This window comes from Pollicipes pollicipes, unplaced genomic scaffold (genome assembly GCF_011947565.3).
Source record: "Pollicipes pollicipes isolate AB1234 unplaced genomic scaffold, Ppol_2.1 Scaffold_5327;HRSCAF=6296_pilon_pilon_pilon, whole genome shotgun sequence".
NCBI classification, from domain to species: Eukaryota; Metazoa; Arthropoda; class Thecostraca; order Pollicipedomorpha; family Pollicipedidae; genus Pollicipes; species Pollicipes pollicipes.
This window is the reverse complement of record NW_023596659.1, coordinates 19685-43825: the sequence shown is the minus strand read 5'-3', so window position 1 is coordinate 43825 and position 24141 is coordinate 19685. Positions and strand designations below refer to the sequence as shown.

Genomic DNA, 24141 nt, shown 5'->3' with positions numbered 1-24141 from the left:
CGGCTCTACAGCTTCCTAGACTTGGCGGGTTCGAACGCCGCCCAGAGACGTCTCTGCGCCACGGGGGTTGTGCGCCGGAGGTTGTGCGCCGGGGGGTTGTGCGCCGGGGGTTGTGCGCCGGGGGTTTGTGCTCCGATTGCGCGTCCACCGGGGTCAGCCGAGACAGCGTCCCGCAAGTCACGACGGACCACGCGGTCGGCGGATGTCAGGTTCAGATCCCCGCTAGCGGACCACGCCTCGGCGGATGTCAGGTTCAAGCTCCTACTAGCGGACCATGCTTCGGCAGAGGTCAGGTCCAGGTCCCCGCTGGCGGACCGTGTCTTGGCAGAGACCAGGACCTGGTCCTCACTCTCGGCCTGGTCTCGGACCGAGACAGACAGTCATTGCGACCGCAGCATCCCCGCTGCCAGCTTCTCCGGCCCGTCGCCACTGTGCGTGGGGCAGATGCTGCTGGAAGCCAGGAGCCTGCAAGAGTGCTCTGTGGGTGTTTGAGGACCCACCTCCTGCTCGTCGGTCGGCCAGTGCACTCAAGGTAGTGCCTGCGAGCCCGGGCGGAACTCATGCTTGCAAACCACACGCCACATACCACAGACCACAAATCACAGATCACAGACCACCTGTTGTAGATCCCAGCGCCAGGCCACCACTGATCTCTAGAGTATCCCACGGCGTGCGTCTACCAAACACGATATAAAATGTGATCAACTCGAAAACCGCTTTCCTCTACGAGGCATTCGCCGCGCTGGAACGGCGACTGAAAAGGTTATGAAACCTGCCGTGCTTTCGTTCCGGCGTCATCACTGCTACTGGAGATAAAGCTAGCCGCTGAAAGCAGGGCTGGTCCAGGCCTATTGGATTCTTTTTTGCAATGGACTTATGTAGTGCGGCGCTCATTACGTCAAAAATGGAGGATGCAGATTGCGTAATCGAACGCTCCGTTCAACAGTCCATAAATCAACGACTGGCTGTCACAAACAATAACCATCGTTATTGCAGGTCTCATGCAAATGCCAGCGAACGTGGAAAGTCCTAGGACAATCCCAGTAAAAAATCAGAGCGGGAAAAAGTGGAGGGACTGCCATAGCTTCAGCTGGTTGTCACCAGATTCCAGTTACCAGTTGTTACTAGATTCAGATTAGGGGTTTAAGGCCACCATGACGAGTGCAGTCCATATTCCGTGCCTTTTTCGGCTGTGCAAAGCCGCCATGTCGCGGCCGACGCGCTTCATGTGGTCGCTCTTCTGTTATCTGAAGATCCCCGCAATGCTTTGTGGCGTAATTGAGTTCGTAATCGGGTTCCGCCTTCTGCACCGAGCCAAAAGATAGCTGTGAGATGTGAGATGGGAGATGGGTTATGGAAGACGGGAGAAGGGAGCGAGAGCGAGAGCCAAGAACAGGAGAGCGAGAGCGAAACGGGAGCGAGCGAGGGTCAGAGCCAGAGAGGGGCGTAAGACGGAAGACGAGAGACGACAGACGAAAGACGAAAGAAGGAAGATGGGAGACGGGGGACGGAAGACGGGAGCTCGTGAGACAGGAGCCTTGAGACGGTCAAGTGATAGGCGGCGACGTGCTGGATCCAGCGCGGATTCCGGTAGCGGAGACACAGCTAGACTCTATGTGGACTCATGCCAAGTCTCGAGTCATTAGTGCTCTTACTCCAATGGGAGAACCTATGGCAAGACTTCAGATACATGCCATTAACAATATCCTGGAACCAGGCAAGACTGCTAGAAGAATTGAGCCTAAGTTTATTCCGCGCCAAAAACGCCAATTGCAGCTGGCTCCAAAGACCTGGTCATTTTCGCCGCGCGTTGGAGAATGTCACTGGAAATATTGGTACCAAGGACGCGAAAGCTGCCATATCTGGAGCGCCGCTGGATCATTTGACTGCTGCGTTAGGCTTGGCAAGCACCACAGCTCCTGCGCTTTAGCCAGCTGTCGTGGAACTAGAGCGTGTCAGGTCACCAGGATCTCGGCGTAGTTGTGGCTTTTGAAGCCTCTGGCAGGTCTACGGCACACCTGGTCCATCGCTAGTGGACTTAAATTCCGCGTATGTGGGAGCTGCAGGTTGGCGGGATCAGGGCCAGGGCCACGAGATCAGTCTAATCCTTCTGAGAGTCCAGCATTACAACCGGGATACGTTCGCAAAGTCCGGATCTATGGAAATGCAGGTTCAATATTTTTGGTTTGCGAGGCATTGCTACGCGATGTCGTCATTGGCAAATTCATCCGTTGTCTAGGGCTCCGGCTAGCGTATGAGTCCCGCCATTGCTTATCACGGAAAGTCCGACGTGTAATCTGCTTACACCAGGTGTTCCTCTCAGCTTCGTTCCGAAATAGAAATACCGCCTGGACACGTTCGTAATACCTGCGGCACGATCACAGCGAGCTGTTACAGCAGAGCCGCCCTTCAGTGTGGGTTGCGGTCTCGGGGCGATCTCGGTGATAAGCTGCGGGGGCAGGCGGATGATGTCCGATGCCAATGAGTGACGGACATCCCGCGTCCGCGCCACGGTGGCCACTGCTGCAGGGGGGCGGCGGTATCGCGGACGGCCGGCGTCGTTCGGCGCCAGCTGCCACTGCCGGTGCGACCGAGGCGTCAGGACAGGTCGCAGTATTTAGATCGATCGCAGGTCGCATCAGGTCCGGTCGCAGGTCGCATCAGGTCGGTCGCAGGTCGCAGCCTGGTCGGCTCAAAGCCGCGTTGAATACGCAGGGGCGCTGAGATGCGGGCGGCGATGTTCCGCGCCAGCGTGACTTTCGCATCCATTCTCAAATGTACCGTCAGCTACACACCGAGAGCTGCCGCGGCGATGGAGCCATTTCCACAAACACACGCATTGCGGCCGGCGGTGACGTCAGCTCGTTTCGCAGGTGACGTTCTGTTGTGCCACGCAGCGCCATGTTACGCCTCGCCGCGCGCGGCGCGCCCGGCGCGCCATGACGAAGCGAGGCCGGCCAGACTGACGCACACGTGACAGATGAGGCGCGTGCGACAGCCGGAGCGCGCGCGCCCTTTCGCCGGCTCCCGAGGGGCGGGCGGGCGGGCGCGCGGCCCGGGTGGACCGTGAGGGTCCGGCTCCACCGTGACGGGCCGGCGGGGGTCAGCCCCGCCTGCCATTGTCGGCGCGGGCCGGTCACGTGACGCGCCCCCGGCTCACGGTCTGGAGGCTTGCGACGTTTTGCAAGCGGCGCATGCCCGTCGGCCGGCAGCGATTGCTGTTTGCTGAGGTCGTGGTGAGTGGGCAGACTGAGTACGGTGTCGGGCGGCACGGTTCACGAACAGGTGAGACACTGCCGCGCTACCAATTTGGCGCTGCGACCAGACGGCTTCAGTGGCCTTCTCTGGAAAACCTTGAAATACAAACCAGGTTCTGGCCCTTTCTGCCTCGTGGCGATCATTAGCCAATGTGAGGGGTTCTGCTCCCGTGCGTTGCACTGAAGAAAACTGCGTTCTTTGGCTTTTACGGGAAAAGCTTCTCCTTGTATGCGATGTTGAGAATTCGTAATTGACAGCAGCCTGCGTGTTGCGCATAGCTATCAAAGTGCAGCCTGCGCACAGCCACTCCTTTCCTCAAGCTGTCGGTTCGTCTGTCATTTGTTAGCAGGGAAAGCCAAGCGCGTGGCAGGCTAATTGGGTCAGTCGCCAAGCCAGTTTGCAACAGCTGTTTATTGTCTTCGTTGGCCCACAGGGCCGCTCTTTGTCAGGTCCGCAGCGTTGCCTCAGTTCCAGTTGATTTGCAAAGCTGATCGCATAGTTCGACGTAACCAGCGGTGTCCCACCACCGTCTGCTAATATTTTCGACGGGCGGGCAGTCACGCAAGCTGCACGAATATCTATGCAGCTCAACTGTGTGTTGCGCCTCTGCCTTGATCTGTTGAAAGTGGAGTCACCGGAGCGTTCACGGTGAGAGGGCTTAGGAGCTGTGCAGATGTATCGCCTGCGCAGATGAGCATGGCAGACCTTTCGACAGCGGTGCGCACGAGCCCTGTTCCGACCAGTCGGGCCTGTCAGGTGATAGCGACCCATCCGAATATCAGGATCTGGCGGCCCTTAGTCGCAAATGTCCGTGATGTGCAACACATGGATTAACGCGCTGTCGCTCTTTAGTGATCAGGCAGGGTTTCGGATAGGTTTCACCGTTATGGTCATTATCTTAATCCCGCCCGTAACCCACGACTCTGCCAGCTCCCTGTCCCGTTGATGAACCGCGCACAGGGTGGCGAATCTTTGGACGCATAGGACATGCTCTTATTGTTCCGATACGGACCCAAGTCGGGCTGACCGGGATAACGGCACGCTGGCGCGCGCACACTGCATCGGAGTTGCTGCGAGATCGATGCGTTGTTTGGTCTATTAACCGCCGAACGATAATTATAACGTTTGTAATGCGGTCTTACTCTTCCTGGCTGCCGGGGCCGTCCATTGATGGAACACGTGTCGGTTTAAAGCATCAGGTGCCTAGCTCCACTTTAAGGCATTGTTTTGAGAAACAGGTCAATTCCGAACCGCCGCCCTCCCCATAAATTATCTAAAACATGTGACAACCGACCGCTCCAAACTGGCAACCCACCGCCGGCGGATATCTGATGCATATTTAAACATCGCTAAACTACGGCTGCGGCCACCCAGTGGGCGGCGGCGGCGACGGCGGCGGCGGGCGCCGGTTCTAACGGGGCGGCCAGCTGTCGGCGGCGCTGGCGACGGTCGGGCCACGCGCTGGCGACATGCCGCCGTCCTGCGCCGCCGCGCCAGCACAGCCGCGCGCCGGCCGCGCGCGCACCGTGCACCAGCCGTCGTCGTCGGCCTTTCCATTTCGCAAACACGACAGCCGCGCTGCGCGCCGCCGGCGAGCCGGTGACACGGCAAGCAGCGGCGCATTCAACACGCTCCACCCGGCTTGAAGGCCCGGTATTTGGGCCGCCCTGAGGCTTGCGGACACCAATGCTCGAGTCACTCGGCGCCCATTGCCCTGGGCGTGGCGGGTCGAGGACGACGTCTGTATCTGGTGGCCGTAAACGCCAAGTGTCACGATGCCCCGCAGCGGAGACTTCGCGTCATCCCGTCTGACTTCAGCTGCTGTACCTCCTGCCCCTTCACCTGCCGCCTCCTCAGTGCGTCAGCCGCTCCCCGAGGCGACCGCTGGCGGCGCGGAATTCGGCTGGACCGCTGGCGGCCGCCTCGGCGTCCGTCCTACCCACTCTGGCGCCGCCCCGCCCTGCCAGGACGCGTGCCGCGCGCCGCCGGTGCGTGGCGTTCGATGGGCGGCAGATGGAACGACCCGCGACTGCTGTAGTCGTCAGCTGGCGCCGGCTGCTACGCCAACATTCCTATCCGCCGAGTCTGGAGCGGTGGCCTGGTGCCGCGTGTCAGCGGTGGGACGGTGGCCTGGTGCCGCTTGTCAGCAGTGGGACGGTGGCCTGGTGCCGCATGTCAGCGGTGGGACGGTGGCCTGGTGCCGCTTTTCGGCGGTGGGACGGTGGCCTGGTGCCGCGTGTCGGCAGTGGGACGGTGGCCTGGTGCCGCTTGTCAGCGGTGGGACGGTGGCCTGGTGTCGCGTGTCAGCGGTGGGACGGTGGCCTGGTGCCGCGTGTCGGCGGTGGGACGGTGGCCTGGTGCCGCGTGTCGGTGGTGGGACGGTGGCCTGGCAGGGGCGGCGTCACAGATTTTGAGTGGGGGACAGGATTTTCCAGGAGGCCTGCTGGACAAATGTGACCACCTCACAGGGGGTGGGGGGGGAGGGGTGGGGTATCCTGGGACGTGTCGTATTCAAGGGGTAAGGACACCGAGGGCATGTACGCCATTATCAAAATATTGCATGCATCCTATCTGAGTAAATAAATGTCCATAGTTTAAAAAATATAGAACGTTCTCTTGTTCTCATCTTCATGTTTTCAATAAGCGCCTCCTGATGCATGGTGGGGCCTCATAATCCAGAAAAAATACACTTCCAATCCAAGTAGGAGTCCCAACATCTAGCCAAGGGGAATTGTTATCACAAAATAGGGCATCCTGATCCGGAACCGTGGCCACCTGACGCATGGAAGGGACCTCTTGCACCAGACATGGGCTTCTGAATATAGAGGGTGTCTCATAGCCCAGAGTGGGGCCTCCCGTGCGAGCAAAAGGGTCTCAGTAACATAACAAAGGGCCTACTACTCCAAAGCATGGACAGTCTTAAACACAAAGATAGCCCTCTGATCCAGAGAATGAGTCTCTTGGTGTAGAAAAAGGCCTCCTGACCCCGATTTTTTTGTTCTCCGGCTCAATAATGGGGTGTCCTTGGCCCGAATTTGGATGATCTACGGGTAGCTATAATGCCTTAAGTTTGGAAAAAGGGCCTTCAGATTTTTTTTTGGCGGAAAACATATCCCTGTTCCCCTGCCTCCCCCACCTCCGTCTGCAGCCTCGCCCCTGTGACCTGGTGCCGCGTGTCAGCGTTGGGACGGTGACCCAACGTCGTGCGCCAGGCGTGGCACGTTGACCTGGTGCCGTGTCTGCCGGTGCCTGCCGTCGCCCCGCTCCCCCTGCATCCCCGCTGGCCGTGCAGCCGGCATCACGCCTGGCCGGCGGAGCGGGTGGCGCCCCCTGCCCCAGCCGGCGGCCCGCCGGTCGGCCCTCGCTCGGCGCCGCGCCTGGAGGAGCCGGCCGGCGGCGCCGCTTGAGTGAGGTGCCGCCGGCCCGACCACGCGGACAGCGCCGCCCGCCCGCTCTGTTGGACCCGCCAGACCTGGCGTTTCCTCCGGCTTGACCGCAGCCCTCCTGCGGCACAGTGTCCTCTAACAGCCGCGGTGACCGACGGGTGCCCCCCCCCCCGCGACCTGCGCCTCCGGCTGAGCGCGCTGGCGCTGGAGTGTGAGTGACGCGCGTGAGGTCCCAGTGCCAGACCGGTCTCCGGCGCGGACGCGCGGCCGAGCGGGTCGGTGCGGATGGTGCCGTGCCGGTGACATGCGCGTGTGCGGGTACATCTGCGAGGTGGAGAAGTGCGCGGTCTGCCGGTGGTGCGTCGCCGACCCACCGAAGGTAGGTGTCCGCGACAAGGCGGGGCCGCCGGCGCTCAATCTGCCAAGTCCGGTCCGATTCCGTGACGGTGGTTTATGGGAAGAGATGAGGGGAGGTTATCAATTTAAAGCGTTTCGCTTGGTTAATGCCAAACAGAAAAGAGGTGAATCAAACTGAGGAAGAGATGGGGGGGGGGGGGGGAGGACGGTGGGAGGACGGTGGGCTTCCCGCCACTTCTATCCATTTCTGCTGTTTTGTTTTGTTTCTGTTTTTTTGTTTTGTTTTTGTTTTGCTTTGCATCATCAATTGTGCTTGATGACGGTGCTAACTTAACTGAAAGCTTGGTTTTGATCCTACGAAGGATGCGATCATCTTTTCTGGTTAGTGGCCATTAGTGATAAGTGGTCTTACCACTTGACATCAGCACTTCTATTGTCCAACTAATTCGCGTTAAACATCTCATGATTCCCGCCACGTCACAGATGTGACAAAACGCTCGGACACAAACGCCTCGGGCATAGAGCTGGCGTCCACCTCTCCTTTCACTCGACGAGTTCGGGCGCCGATTTTTTGTGTCGTCGGCGCCGTGCCGGAAGGGCGTCGTTACGCCCCGGCCGGCAGCCCAGCCCCGGAGATAAACTCCGGCACGACAGCCGGTACTCACGTCCGTCGCTGGAGGAGCTCCTGTCGGCCGCGAGCGCGCTGGCTGAGCAGCGGCCGGCGGGCCACACCACTGACGGGCGGGTGGGTGCTGTCTGGGTGGAGCCAGCTTCAACGGTGTATTTCTGGCTGATCGGGTGGGTTTTATTGAGATCCCGCAAGCCTTGATCGATGGGCTTCGCCGCGCGTTACAGGACAGGAGCTTAACATCTGCGATGAGATGCCTCACTGAGAAACAGTGGCTTGCTGGTACGCTGGAAGTGTCTCTGGGTAACGAACTATCTTCAGCGCATCCATAACCGGGCCCGTTATATCAGCAAGGTGTAGCTAATTACTTTTGGATAAGCGCTCACAGTGTTTTTGTTTGACTCCTGTTCTGCCTATTCCTCCGACACCCAACCACGACATTGCAGGGCCTCCCGTCCCGCCATCAGCCTTATCTGCATGCTCATCAACGTCCGAAAGTTTACGAACTATGAAAGTGAAAGGACACCCGCCGTGTGCCGCGTCGAAGCAATGAGTCGTGCAGGGCGAAGTGCGTCATCTGGTGGATGTCACGCAGCGCCCGTCCAAAACCTGACCGGCTACCTCTGTCGCCCCTGGCCGAGCGGCTGGCGTCCGGAGACGGTCGGCGCGGGATCAGAGCAGTCCAGGGCGCGGTCGGTGCGGGATCAGAGCAGTCCAGGGCGCGGTCGGCGCGGGATCAGAGCAGTCCAGGGCGCGGTCGGCGCGGGATCAGAGCAGTCCAGGGCGCGGTCGGCGCGGGATCAGAGCAGTCCAGGGCGCGGTCGGCGCGGGATCAAGAGCAGTCCAGGGCGCGGTCGGCGCGGGATCAGAGCAGTCCAGGGCGCGGTCGGCGCGGGATCAGAGCAGTCCAGGGCGCGGTCGGTGCGGCGGCAAGAGGACACAGCGGCGCGACCGCGTGGCGCGGCCCTCGTGCGGCGGAGCAGGGTTCCCGCGGTGATGTCGTGACGGTGTCGGGCGGTGTGACGGTCTCCGTGTGATTTGGCGGCGGGAGAGGGTACGACACCTTGACGGTCTCCGTGGATCGGAGACGGGAGAGTACGACGCCGTGACGATCTCCGTGTGATCGAGACGGGAGAGGTACGACGCCGTGGACGATCTCCGTGTGATCGGAGACGGGAAGATACGACACCGTGACGGTCTCAGTGGCTGGCGTTTGTTGAGGTATAACAAACGTTGTCAGGGATCAGCACTGACAAAGTAGCTTAACTCCGAACAGGCGTGAATGCACGTGACCTGACGCTGCCGAGTGGGGAGCACTCAGCGGCACGGGACTGATGCTCCCTACTATTATTCAAGTGTCCGGTACCTTCTGTGACTCTATGACCCCGTAATCCCGGCATTGCATGGCACTATAGCTCTAAAGGCTCTCAGTGATTCGTATCGATTTAGATTTTATTACTCCCTATTCTAATGTCGTGCTGCAGTTCCGTTTGGGGGATCTCAAGTACTCTCGGTACTCCTGGTGCTCGTCTGTTCTCCCCGGTCATGGGCTAACCTGTGTAAGCTTGCTGACGCAAACTGGCGCGGGCTGGCGTAGGCTGGCGTAGGCTGGCGTAGGCTGATGTAGGCTGGCGTAGGCTGGCGTAGGCTGGCGTAGGCTGACGCAGGCTGGCGCAGGCTGGCGTAGGCTGGCGTAGGCTGGCGCAGGCTGACGTAGGCTGGTGTAGACTGGCGCAGGCTGGCGTAGGCTGGCGCAGGCTGGTGTAGGCTGGCGTAGGCTGGCGTAGGCTGGTGTAGGCTTGGCGCAGGCTGGCGCAGGCTGGTGTAGGCTGGCGTGGGGTGTAGGCTGGCGCAGGCTGGCGTAGGCTGGCGCAGGCGTAGGCTGGTGTAGGCTGGCGTAGGCTGGCGCAGGCTGGCGTAGGCTGGCGTAGGCTGACGTAAGCTAGCGCAAGCTGGCGCAAACTGGCGTAGACTGGCGCAGGTTGGCGCAGGCCCGTCCCAACCCGCGACATACGTAGTCTGGCGCTGCCGTCGCCGTCCCCACCACGCGTGCCGTCGGCCGGCCAGCCACGCCTGGCGCGGTGCGCGGTGCAGTTCACGCGCTGCCTCTCAGGAGAGGCTGCCGGATGTGCCGGCTCACAGGACGCCCCGCTACAATGGGCGGCGCGCCCGACCGTGCGGAACCCCGGCCGATGCGTGCGCCGATCCCGTCCCCGTCGGCGGCCGGAGGCGCCGCGCTGGCACGGGCTGGTCGGGTGTGGGCTGGCGCTGGTTCTCAGTACTGGTGCGCCAGTCTGGGGCAGTCATCCATTCCTGTGAAAAACCATGGCGCTCAGGGTTGCGCTCTCTGGTGGTACTTGTGTGGTGTGCGCGCGAGGTGTGCTGAAAACCACGCCGGATGTTTGTCTGCAGAGGTCACTCACGCATCTGCACTAATCCCCCGGGAAAATGCGGCAGCAGCTGTTGCGTGCGTGTCGCTTTGTGCTCGGCTCGTTGCATGGCCGCCGCTTCCGTCGCACTCTCAGTTAGCCGTGATCGCTGCGCTGCGGCGCCACGGGTCGCGGTGGTTCGCGGGCGGCACTGCTCCGCCGCCCGCAGCCTGTCCCGGACGGGCACGTGTGCTGCCGCCGCGGCCGCCGGGAGTTGTGACGCTCGGTGGTCCCGTCCTGGCCGCCCGGGGGTCATTAGTGACGCGCTGGTGCTGTGCCGTGTCAGCGAGATAACCGAGTCACACCTGCCCAAGGCCAGACGTCGGGTCCTGACCTTGTCGGAGTGCCCACCGTGGAGCGTCGGGGAGGGTCGACTGGAGTGTGGGGAGTGGAGGGAGTGCGGAGTGGCAACTGGAGGTGGGGGGGCGGGACTTCACGCAGGGCCCGTCGCCCCTCGTTTTTAACTTGAAGCTGGCGGGACGTCACTTTCCTCGAGACGTTGTGTGGGTGTGTCGTCACTGTTTCGAAACCCCAGAGAACAAAGTCGAGTGTTGCAGTGAACAGCGCGTCACCGTCATCCACACATAATGGTACGTGCGTGGCATGCAACTCGCGCCGTTTGCCCTTTTTGTCTCGCTGCGCCGCCACCGCACACAATACCACATCCCGGAATGTTTTTACGGGCCGCAGCTGTGACTCACCCGGGAATGCTTCAAACCCGCATGCATTGAGCCCGTCGGTCTTCAACCCGCCGACTGCAAAGTCCCGCCGCCGGACAATGCCGCCGCGACCTCGCGCCGCGCGTGTGTCGTGCCGCGCTGGCCGCACTCGGCTGCGTGCCCGGCCGTGCCGTGCCGGCGGGCGGAGCGAGCGAGCGACGCTGACCCCGTGATGCCCGCAGGCGCTGTTCGCGGCCGAGGGTGCTGAGCACGGCCGGAAGCTGTACACGCCGCAGCAGAAACGGCACGGACCCGGCCGAGCGACCTCACACGCTCGAGGAGTACTCCATCGACTACTTCAGGTCAGTGGGAGGGCGCAGTGCGCGCCTGCTGAGGCATGACTGGCACGGAGGATCATCTAGAGATATCTGGGATGCTTGGGACCCTGTGTACGCGCGCCAGTGCAAGCACGAATGAAATTTGAGGCGGTCAGCTGGAGTGCAGACTAATGCTATAGTTATCACTGATGAGGCCCTGACGCCGCGTCCCTCTTCGCTGTCTCGGCTTGCTTGTGTTTGGCGACAAGCGCCCGAGTGTTTCATGACGGTCTGACGTAGCTTGGTTGACAGGTAAGCGGATGCATGTGACCGTTGAATATTGCGATGCGCTAATGACGACAGCTGCCGTTGCTTAACCTTGTGATGTTGACGACCTCTCTGGCACTGCTGATGCCTACGTTTGCGCTGTTGGATCTAACGTGACGCTGCTGGCTCTAACGTGGCGCTGCTGGTACTAATGTGACGCTGCTGGCTTTAACGTGGCTCTGCTGGTACTAACGTGGCGTCACTGGCACTTACGTGGCGCTGCTGGCTCTAACGTGGCGCTGCTGATCACTAACGTGGCGCTGCTGGCTCTAACGTGGCGCTGCTGGCTCTAACGTGGCGCTACTGGTACTAACGTGGCGCTGCTGGCCGCAGGACTCCCACCAAGCGGACGATGTCGCGCAGTCTGATGAAGTCAGCGACGCGCAGCAACAGGGACGACCTGTGGCGCCACTCCCGGGACCCGCTGAAGCTGCCGCTTGCTCAAGAAGCTGCAGAACAAGGAGGAGCTGTCGCAAGAGGCCTGCGCCGCCTTCACCGCCATCCTCAAGTACATGGGCGACCTACCCAGCAAAGCGCATGCGCAAGTGGCAACGAGCTCACGGACGCCATCTTTGACGGACCGCTGAAGCATGTGAGTGACACAGGGGGCTGGCACGAGAGAGGCTGCTAAGGTCGGAAAAGGTCCGATGGTGGGTCACGTCTTCGTGGTTTGTCTTGCGAGAGAACTGCTCGCGACGGCGTGCCCGCTCCCCGCGGCAATCTATCCGCCGCGTGCCGTGCCATTTGAAGGCTGAGCTAATGGACGAGTTCTGCATTAGTCTGCGGCGGTGTTTCTGCGGTGTTCGGGGTGATAGCGGGCTGTCCGTGCGGCGCGGCTGTGTTATGATGTGAGGCCACGGTTCCGAGGTGGTCCGCTGTGACGTCTGTGGTCGGTTGATCCCGGCAGGAGATTCTGCGGGACGAGATCTACTGCCAGATCATGAAACAGCTGACGGACAACCGGAGTCGCCTGAGCGAGGAGCGGGGCCTGGAGCTGATGTGGCTTGCCACGGGGCTGTTCGCCTGCAGCCAGACACTGCTCAAGGTCAGTGGGGCGCGTCTGCGCCGAAGCTGGCGCGCCGAGGGCTGGGTTGCGTCTGGGGAGCACTCCATCCACATTCACGCCCACCCAGAGCGTCCACTCTGGGGTCACCGGCGATCAGGTCATTCTGACAACGGCCGCTGCTTTTAGAGCAATGTTGTCGCCTTTTGTTCTTCATTCATCAAAATGTATGTTTTATTTATTTATCCTTCATCTGATGTCCTTTTTGTCCTCCTTTTTTGATATTTGGAAGCCCGCCGCTCACTCTTCCCCGCGACCTGCTGCCCTCTCGTGGCGCCCGCTCCCTTGTGCCCCCAGCCGCTGTCGCGGGCCTGCGACTGCGAGCGTCAGGTGACGCCGCCTCTGGCCCAGCGTCCGGTCCGCTGGACGGCGCTGCGAGTGTAATTACGCACCAGCAGGTGCGCCATCGCGTCGCTTCGTGCCTGATTCTGGACTTCCGAGAATGAAACAACCAGTGACAAAGTCACGCTACGTGGATGGTATATCGGGAAAGCATTCTGGGAAGGACATACCGTTTCATAGATAATAACTAACTACAGTGGAGCTACTCATTCACACTAAGGGCATCTATCTATCCTTCAATTCCTTTTACAGTCTCTGCAATATAGGTTTTGCAGCATGAAGAATATCATCATACCCTGCAGGCTCTTGATCCTTAAATATAGAAGCTGAGTGGGTCGAATTTAAATTACAAGTCGAGGAAAAGCTGTCCGTGAAGGGGCAGTCAGGGTTTGTTCGCCGGGGAACACATTTGCTAAGCCATGTTCGGAACGGGCATGATCAACTACAAACAGAACTAAGACCGTGGCGGCAGGATACTCGACCGTTTTACACACCTCCACCATCTTAGCAATTTCCACGTACAAGCATGGATTGCCCTGTGACGAGCTCGACATGCAGTAATGGGCTGCGACACCAGCGCGTCCCGAAGCGGCGTGAGTAGCCTGGGATAATGCTGTTGGTCGATCATGCATCGAGGCAGGACCTACCATTGTCAGTGTCGCAGCCACTCACTCCGGTTGGCACGACAGACCCGTGAAACCAGCAGGGTATGGGATTCGAACGCAGGTCAACACGAACCCGATGAGGTACTAAGTGCATCTACGCACACCCAGTTGAGTCATTTCAGCACCTGGGTCAGTTCATTTGGGAAGAAATGTCGGCAGACTCAACGTGTAAAGACAAGCGAAGTTCTTATGCTACGCCGAGACAAGATGCCCTCGTAGAGCAATGTATTATCGGAACTCTACGTCGTGATAACGCAAACAGAGAGATAAATCAAGACCGTAGTGAATCCGGGAACCGCCTACCATGCGGTTCGGGCGGCATCTCATCCACCGGTATCGGAAGCTCTAATTTCCACCTGATTTCCATCTCGGCCTCGGCGCTCCACGGCCCTCTCCAGCGGTGGACGGCGGCCGCGAGTCCATCTACGTCCACCGCACAGCCGGTTCACTGGTCGTCGTCCATTTGCGCCTCCGAGCAGGAGACAAGGGCGTGTTTTGCGGCGCTGACACTAGCAGAAGCGCCATTTTTGGCGCATCAACAGCTGGCGCGAGACACCGTCGCGACGGCCGGGGAGGGGGGGGGGGGGGAGGAGGCATCGCAGCGTGCTCGGGCGGGAGGCGTCCTGAACCAGAGACCTCGCTTTGAGTTTCTCCCGCGATATGCGACAGGTGTGCGGCAGTTGTGTTAGAGCTGAAAAGGTCGACATTGTAATCATTGTAATCTCACTTGTTTTGGCAGCCTAGTCATCGTCATGACAAGACAAAACGGCATTACATGACATAATTTTAGACAATTTTGCTCTGTTTTTTCTGGCCACGTGACCCAGGCGGCGCAGTTCACGTGTGATGTAACAGAGGTCGCGAATTATGTACACAACGTTCGTCAAGTATGCCTATAGCCAGAAGTGTTGGCCTAGATACTGCCCCCCCCCCCCCCCCCTGGCGGCAGGTCCTCCCCCAATGCTGACTTGAACCTTCTTCCTCCCAATGCCCCTATGAGCCCCCTCAATGCAAATGAGCAAAAAGGAATGCAGGTACAAATGCATACATGCAGAACAAAATACGGAACAAATATTTTCTCCTGCCTGACTTTGTTTCCCGACTTTCTCATTAGCGGCGCGTCGTCGGTTGCAGAAACTCACGAGCATCAAGCTCAGAAACAAGATAATCTTGGCATTTGAAGGCCAGGGCCGCATGCTGCAGGCCATGGTCATGAAAATGGTTACATCAGTTCAAAACCGCGTACAGGTGTGCAACAGTCTTATGAGCGTATCGCAGAGCTCGACACGGTCCCCCTGCCCCCTGGTGTTACCCGACGGTAGCGCGGCCGCTGCCACCGGCCGCAGGCTATGCCAGTCGGGGACAAATAGCGAACGCCGGAAGCGACTTGAATGCGACCTGCCACACTTCTGTAAATCGGAAGGCAGACGCTCTTACCAGATGGGCCATCGGGCTGGAGGAAAATAGGGACTTTGCGGGGTCGGGACGATTCAGTCAAATCGAAATAAAAAAAGGTGCGAGGGAGGGAATCCAATGAAATATTCTGTGCGGTGTGTTCCAGGGTAAGTAGCGGGGTGGTGTCGATGGACGTTTGCGAAAAAAATTGACCTTGAGTGCAGCTTTGAAACGCCAAGTTTCCTCAATACACAGTTTGTAAAACGTCGTTCAACCACTACCTCCCAGTAAACCTGAATGTCAGTTATTTTGAACAAATCCAAACTCAACACCAAGATTTCAGGCCTTTCTTGCCTATATCAACTTACAACACGTAACAAAGCGTTGGTCACGCTCCTTTTTAAGATGACCATTCTGGAGACACATTTGCCAATATTTACGTACTCCGTTCTTCCAGCTACCGACTGGTCTTTTAAAAAGGTCGTGCAAGTTCAGTTTTACTTTTGTATGCAGGTTCATCATGGGATTGCACTCGAAAATTGTCCTCAGGTTCTCATCTGTGCGTGCCAGACCACGCCATTCTACGTGACTCCGTCCTTTTTGCGTATCTGGCCATCTTCGATGAGTGATGAACAGTTTGGTTATTTAGATTACAGCCCGTTCGATCAGTAACGATCATTTCAGGGTTAGGCGATTCATCTCACGACGAGGCCTTTGACGGGTTGCATTCCAACATCGAGGATCAACTTAAACTGGCCGAAATATGACGAGAAATCAGGTTTTGAGGGTGGGTCAGGTCAACCTTATCGGCTCAGCCCTACCCAAAGTGATTTTACAAATTAACACCCTTCCTGTAGTCCACAAAGGTAGCCGTTCTCACACGACCTGCCTGAACACTTCGGACTATAACTTTATTATAATTGCTCTAATGATAGCAGTCTGTTTGAGGGCGCCAGGTAATTCAAGAACAATGTATTTGTTTTCAAGATCGCATGACAAGAAGTTTGAACTAGCATCTCAGCCTACTTATGATCCACAAGGAAGCTCTACTTGTTTTAAAAAACAGTTTTTTGAAAAGCCGTCCGTGATTTTTGTTCACCGAAATCTGACAAGTAACCGGCCGAAGATGCCTATGTTTATCACTCGGTCGTCGTTGATGGGATCAGCCCGGAAGCTGCACAGTTTGACCCAGCATCTGACAAGATGACTTCATGCTAACCCCATATTCTGACATGGACTCGCCCCACGTTCGGCAGGAGCTGACCCAGTTCCTGCGCACGCGCCGGCACCCGATCGCCATCGACTCGCTGCACCGGCTGCAGAAGACCCTGAAGACCGGCCAGCGCAAGTACCCGCCGCACCAGGTCGAGGTGGAGGCCATCCAGCACAAGACCACCCAGATCTTCCACAAGGTCTACTTCCCGGACGACACGGACGAGGTAACTTGGCGGCTTCCGGCCGAAATGATGTGGGTCCGAAATTGGCTGCTGGCTAGAGTTTCACCGTCCCTGCGTTGTATGCTGCACTGGATGCCTCGCAGTCAGGAATAACGGACTGAGTTGAGCACGGAGCCGTGAGTATATGGTGCAGAAATCACCACCGTCGCAGCTCACGCAATAGTTCGCCGTTTGTATAAAACTGAACATGAACGTTTCTTGTTCTGTCCGCAGCTGGGCAACACGACCCACCAATTCCCCAACATGTCAATCGTCCGGAAAGACAAACCAACTTTTGGACGCAGGGGGCAGTTTCGGAACAGCCTAATGCTTTAGCAATGTGCTCAGCCTTCCCCTGTGTGGGGAAGGAAATCCCCGACACGTTTGTATCATGTTCCCCTCAGGCGTTCGAAGTGGACTCGTCCACCAGAGCCAAGGACTTCTGCCACAACATCGCCCAGCGGCTGAACCTCAAGTCCAGCGAGGGCTTCAGCCTCTTCGTGAAGATCGCCGACAAAGTCATCTCAGTGCCGGAGGGTGACTTCTTCTTCGACTTCGTGCGGCACCTCACCGACTGGATCAAGAAGGCCAAGCCGTCCCGGGACGGTAGGGCGCTGTGACGTCACTGGTGATAGACACCGTTTTCTGCTGGCAAGAGGGGGCGGGAGTACATTTGGCGGGGATGGCGATTGCGGGATGGGGTGTGGCGACGCTTGTGTTCCCAATAAGACGTCTTTCGCGACGTGGGACGAACGGGGTGGTAGCAGGTGGGATTACTATCGTCTAGTAGATGATTTCGAAATACAGGTCAATGAAGCTCGGTGCCAGGGCTAACCTAGGCAAACAAGCCCTCCCAATGTATGGAGATATTTTCCTTAGATGTGCTTCATAGCGTCACGATTAACGGTGGCGAAGATGTAATGCCGTCAGCAGCGCGCCGGCCGGACTGGCGGAGCCGCTGCAGCTGCACAGCGTGCGGTAATCTGGGTCAAAATTACCCAGCTGCCGGCCTCCTTTGTGACGGCTCTTGCTCTTCTTGTCTACTGACGGGACTCTACGACGTGACAGTCCGATACGCTCCCATGGAAACAATCGCATGTGATCAACCGAACCGAAACAAATGTGATCGGTTCGTGCGATCTTTTTCGCAGTTCCGAGGTGCGAATGTTTTGGTGAAGTGTTATGCATGAGTCGATTATCAAGCCTTGGTAAATGCGGAGCTCCGTTTACGTAAAGCTATGGCTGCACGTAACATCTCCCATTGTGGCCAAACGATGACGCTGAGCATTGATTTGCAGGCACGATACCACAGTTCACATACCAGGTGTTCTTCATGAAGAAGTTGTGGACCAATACAGTACCCGGGAAGGACAAGAACGCCGATATCATCTTCCACTTTCACCAGGAACTGCCAAAGCTCTTGAGAGGTATTGACTACGACGGCTTCGAGCTAGGCAGGTCATGAACTAATTCTATCTATACAGACCGAGGCAAGAAATTCGCTGATTATGCCCTTATGGTGTGACGACGGATACCAACCAGCAACATTATGCATGCTGATAAAATTGCGCGTGTATGCAAAGTTTAGTTACGCTCTCTGGGAACAGATGTGACGGATTGGGGCGGCATTTCCCGTCTTGGCAGCCCGTGCATCGGCTGGCCGCGCCGGTGGCGCCTCTGACGTCAGCTGGCCGCGCCGGTGGCGCCTCTGACGTCAGCTGGCCGCGCCGGTGGCGCCTCTGACGTCAGCTGGCCGCGCCGGTGGCGCCTCTGACGTCGGCCGGCCGCGCCGGTGGCGCCTCTGACGCCGGCTGGCCGCGCCGGTGGCGCCTCTGACGTCAGCTGGCCGCGCCGGTGGCGCCTCTGACGTCGGCTGGCCGCGCCGGTGGCGCCTCTGACGTCGGCTGGCCGCGCCGGTGGCGCCTCTGACGTCGGCTGGCCGCACCGGTGGCGCCTCTGACATCGACCGCCGCCTGCCGCAGGGTACCACAAGTGCAGCCGGGAGGAGGCGGCCCGCCTGGCGGCGCTCATCTACCGCGTCCGCTACGGCGAAAGCAAGCAGGAGCTGCAGGCCATCCCGCAACTGCTGCGCGAACTGGTGCCGGCCGACCTGGCCAAGGGGCACAGCAGCGGCGACTGGAAGCGCAGCATCGTGGCCGCCTATAACCAGGACGCCGGTCCGTACCCCGCTGCCGGCGGCGCGCGGTCCGCCCGGCCCTGCGCCGGCTGGTCCGCTCTTGGTCGGGGCTGTCCACGGGCTGGGAATGAATGTCAAGCGTGTGCATGTGTACCGCTCTTGGCAGCGCCAGAACTATGAGGCATCGCTCGGAATAGTGTCAGCATTAGCTGATCATCGATCGCGTTCGTCAATTTTAGTGCCCGCGTTTTAGCGCAAATATCAAGTGTCCTTTTCGTTTGCCCTTTCCAAGCGTTCGGCGAACGTGGATTGCAACGGCTGGACGCGTTCCTTTTTACAAATGACGCATTGTTTTGGCTCCATCGATGTGATACACGTTGTCGAACACGTACACGTTGTCGAACAATATGCAATATTCCTTGTCTTGTCTTTTCTATTGAAAATGCCCATTACCCGTCTTGAGACAGGCTCTGTGTAGATAGTACCCAGGATTCGACGGCCGCCCAAATGTTTCAGGAATGAGTCCTGAGGACGCCAAGGTGACCTTCTTGAAGATCATCTACCGGTGGCCGACGTTCGGATCGGCGTTCTTTGACGTCAAACAGACGACCGACCCCAACTACCCGGAGCACCTGCTGATCGCCATCAATAAGCAGGGCGTCAGCCTCATACACCCGCAGACCAAGGTACGTCGCTCCGCATCCGCAGACAGGGGTATGTCGGTCTCATTCCGCGGCAGGCCAGACCAAGGTACGTCGCTCCGCATCCGCAGACAAGGGCATGTTGGTCTCATGCAGCCGCAGGCCAGACCAAGGTGCGTCGCTCCGCATCCGCAGACAAGGGCGTGTCGGTCTCATGCAGCCGCAGGCCGGGATTTTTCGGTCCGCTACACCCGTCTGTACGTCAGTCCTGCACTATCGCAGGCCAAGGTTCGTTAATCCCCTCTACCCGCGAGGTATGAGCAGGCGAAGGCACTTCCGTTCCATGGCGTCGTACGCCACATAGTCACTGCGTTTGGCGCACCCTAAAACCCCAATCACCCATCATCAATCCTTCATACTCTGTGAATCAAGGAACGTCTGTGTTTTCACAGGTAGACCGATGTGCGTTAGTCTCATGTACACGCAGATCACGGTGCTTCAATCTCACTCGCCCGCAAACCCAGTTGAAGCCCGTGTTATACCCCGGAACAGTGGTGCAGTTAGGGGGGGGGGGGGTGCGAGGCCCAAGGGGCTTCCCCTCCCGCGCCGTCATATTTGAGCGCAGTTTTCACCTAACATCATGGCACTAAATTACACTAACATTTAGTTGGTTAACTAACTAGCTACTAATTGACAACACTAACATCGATAGCCCGTCGATACGCTAGGTACCGCACCTTTTACCGTTTGTGGGGGTCCCTTAGTCTGTTCGCGACGCTTAGGTTCCTTGAATGGGGCTGTAACTCGATCTGTGAAATGCAGCTCCCCTATCGCAAATCAATGTAGCTGGCTGTGCCCCTGCACAGGAAGACTAAGGTATGTACATCATTTGTCTGCACACCGGAGGTGCGTTGGTCATGCACCAGGCTGATTTAACGGTATCATTCAGCCAACTCGAACACTGTTCCCCGCAATTGGCATCGGGAGACGTGATTATCAAGGCGCTGTTGTTGAATGGCGAATAAAAACGACGAGCCATATAGCACGCACTATGTCCATATACTATCCACGTAGAGCGCGCGAACGAATGGATGCGAATTTATCCCACTGTTCCTGGCTGTCACCCCGGTACCGCTTCTGCACCTCATCCTCCACCCCTGAAGATGGCCGCCTGCCCCTGTCTGTCTTGTGTTTCTGTGCGGGTAGACTCGCCTTGCTCGACACGTGTCAGCTCCCTACGGCGATCTATCCATCATCGTCATCAGCTCCGCCTCCAGCATCTCTCGGGTGGCTTCAGTGAGACCACAACCTTACGCTCTTTTGGGGGGACTTGCCTATGGCCGTTTGTGGTCCTGGCGATCAAAGGACGTGCAGCAAGTGGAAGGGAAAAGGGAGAATGCTTGTCTTCTTCAGCCACGTGCGATTATTCGATGGGCTTAACCCACAAGTGACAATCAACAGCGCGTTTTCACTTGGCGTGAGACATTCATCGACCTGAAACCAAGGACCTGTCCCCCACTCCTGTCTATCGTTGACATTTATAGTCTCTCACACATGGTAAAAGTGCTGAGTTCTTTGACGTTTCTCTGTCATGTGGTTGAGATCACTGTCATGCTTAGCGATGGCATGTTTTGACTTCATCACAGAAACAGGGACAATCTGCAACCGTATGGGTTTTGATAGGTCTCTTAAGAAAGTAAAACTAATATGCAAAACCTCTTCATAAAAAGTATTCCCCAAAAATACATTTTAACACAAGGTGGGGACCTGTCTATGGAGACAATTTGATGGATGAAATGAAAAAAAAATATTCTGATCCCGCTGACTCGCATCAAGTGCATTTGTTGGAGTTATTTGATGTACTCAGCCGAGCGCCGCCATTTTCCGGCTTCTTCAGGACGGCGGTAACCGGAACAAACGATGAATCAATAAGCAACGATGACCAAGAGAAAGTTGACACACTTGCCCCACAGCACCAGGACAGCGACAAAGAAACACAGATAATCCGTGTCATGTTTAGCTCGTCGCGAGGATATGTACGCAGCTAACACAAGCGCGATTACAGGCGTATTGACGCCACTCGTACACAGATCTCTCACACATGCGGCACATCTGGCGGAGTTTCCGGGACATCAACAAGAAGCTTAAAGCGGGTATTTGAACGTTGGGACACGTTTCTCGCGGGGGTCGCTGCGGTGCACTTCCCTCCCCCCTCCCGAGTCGGGGGGGGGGGGGGGAAGGGGGAGTGACGAGTCACGACGCTGCCAGCCATTGTGCCAGCTTCTCCTCAGCGACGGCAGACAGATACTTGCACCAGGCGTTTCCCTCAAAATTATTAGTTTTTGATTGTATTTTTCAGTAATTGTTTTAGTTATCAGTGTGAACGCTTTTAATTTCATGGATTGATGGGATCCGTGTACACTCCAAGCAGTTTCTGTTTGGTAAACGCTTACTTTATCATTCGGTCATAAAATTCCAGGTCAACGGCAGCCTTTACGTCAAAGGCTTAACGTTCTATAATGTTCGGCACGGTCCGCTCTGCCTTCATACGTCACCACCTAAAGTGAGGCCGATGGCATCGACCGCGGGCCATCTCAGCCAGGGGTGAATAACGATCGCCGATACACTCACACCTGCCTAGCCATGGGTGCATGAATTGGAAGGCAGGCGCTCCCACCGACTGAGGCACGGAGGCGGACAAGACAAGCGTGTCATGCCATGGTTGTCCTCCCGGAGGCCCAGATTGGCGACGGCTGATGGGCCGGCTACGTGTCGGGGGCAGGCGCTGCGCGGCCTCCCTCACCGCCATACGGGCCTACGATGTGGGGCTGTGGAGCGCCCAGAGAGTAGGTGATTAGGTGGAGGTCAGGGAAGGGCATGGGCCTATTTGCCGCACATTTGCGTGTGTGCGCTGGTTGCGTGCGCACCGCGCAGCCATCATTGCATCGATACTGTGGTTGAGACACTTAAGCTGACACATCCCACACTCTGCTGGTTGATCTGGGTCTCTCGTGTGAACCGACGTGAGTTGCTGGGAGTCTAACTGACGTTTAGCGACTCTGCACGCCATCCAGACGTATGTCTGACTGTCGGTTTGTCTCTTTATTTCAGGATGTACTGGTGACGCAACCCTTCACCCGCATCTCCAACTGGTCGTCGGGCAACACATACTTCCACATGACCATAGGTGGGTGATGATGGGTTTCATGGAGCGGTGCAAGACCATCACCAAGTTTTTAGTACCGTTTGTGCCGTGCAATATCCGGGCCTTAGTGTTCCTCGCTCGTGGGTTTCACGTTGATTATATGTTGTCATTTCTGTACATAGTCTGAAACGACCAAGTTTGGCTGCTGAACATTCCCCCCCCCCCCCGAATTTTAATCCACGCTAGACCGCTTAGTGCACATAGGAATAGATTAACAGTTTGTGGCATTAGAAAAAGAAATCGTTTGTGACTGTAAAGGAACCACTGCCCTGGATGCAGCTGTTCCAACATGAATAACATCTTTGTAGCCGGTGTGTGGATTTGCTTATGCTGAAGCTATCCCCATCTACAGACGCGCCAGTTTATCACTAAATGTGAGAATGGTAGCGGCATTGCTATGCATCTCGCCATTTTACCGTCACCCCATCACTTCATAAAGCATGACGTGTCCCGTCTGGAGCAAGGCATGCCATGATGCGGTGGCGCGATGGGCCTAACGCAGACGCTTACAAGTGCTCTCTGTCAATAAACGGAATATGCACGCGTGACAGCCGGACCCGAATACTTGGTCAAAATCGAGGTATTTGTCGGCACCTCACTGCTCGCGCTTTGAATATTGCAGATGATGTGGTGGGAGGTATCGCGAGAGCCTTCCGCCTCACGCTGACATGGGAGCCAAGCAGCTGGATACAGGCGTCTCGATTACCGGCTTATAGTCGGGCGCCGCCCCTGGTTGCGGGTATCGCGTCCGCGCCTCGTGGCCCGTTTTTTTTTTTTTGTCGTTGTCGGCTACGTTGTCGGCCACGCGCGCGCTCCTTCTCCCTAGATGATTTATTCAACGCCACGGTAGGTAACAGGCGCAGTGCCGTTCGCCTGTCGGGCTGACCTGTCCACACGCTGTCCCCAGGCAACCTCGTGCGCGGCTCCAAACTGCTGTGCGAGACCTCACTCGGCTACAAGATGGACGACCTGCTGACCTCGTATATCTCGCTGATGCTGAACAACATGAATAGGCACAAGAGTCTGTCGCGGGTGAAGTGAGCGCCAGGCGCCGCTCGCGAGGGTGTCATTCGTGGCGCAGCTGACGGCGCGCCGGTCACGTGCCGCGCAGGCGCGCCCGCCGGGCCGGTCACGTGGTGCGCAGCCCCGCGCACGCGCCCGCTCGGCCGGCACTGCATTGTTGATCATGCCGTTATTGTTTTACATCGATGATTGAATATGATCGGGTGGGGTCGCCCAATGTGCCGCTCACTCTGCCCCCGCACGGCTGCGTGTCTGCGGATCAGTTTGGAAGGGACGCAACAGCATGGCGAGGTGCTGACGGGAAGACCACACGATCCCCTAGGCCGGGAGAGAGCGGGAGCCAGTCCGAGTGTTAGCTGACCCATGCTAGGTTGTCGTGAAAGGCGGCGTGTATTATTTAACGCAGGTTGGTGGGCGCCTTCCTTGATGTTTTTACTCTGACAACCCGACCATTTCTGGCGTCGCCAAGTGTTTGACCTTCGCCTACCAAGGGAGAAGTGGTGGCATGTAGCTGCGAGGATAAACCTGGCGTGTTCCAGATGTGCTGTTGTGTTCATGGACTGCGGCCCTCCATATGCTTCTGCAAATGTGCAAGAAGCATTCCAGATTTGTAGTGTGAGGTTCTTGCCTCTAGCCTGTCGTGCCTGAGTCTGTTTTTCCTTCGCCAACGAGGGACGTTGCTGCGAACGATTTGATCGGATGATACACTCCTTGTGCTGACTTGTTGAGATTCTGGAACCCGATATTTTAAATCGCGAAAACTGTGCGAATGACAGCCATGCAACTGCAGTAAACATCGTGAACTGGTTGCTCTGGGTGGTTGTAACCGGTATAGCTTAATGACGCGGTTAATGTGCACACTCCGGGGTATGC

The 24141-nt window shown here is 57.6% G+C and overlaps 1 pseudogene; it reads left to right on the top strand.

Annotated features, from left to right (window-relative positions):
* Nucleotides 1–23539, top strand: part of LOC119102022 (myosin-VIIa-like) — a 29845-nt pseudogene extending 6306 nt beyond the window's left edge.
* The last annotated feature ends 602 nt before the right edge of the window (nt 23540–24141 follow it).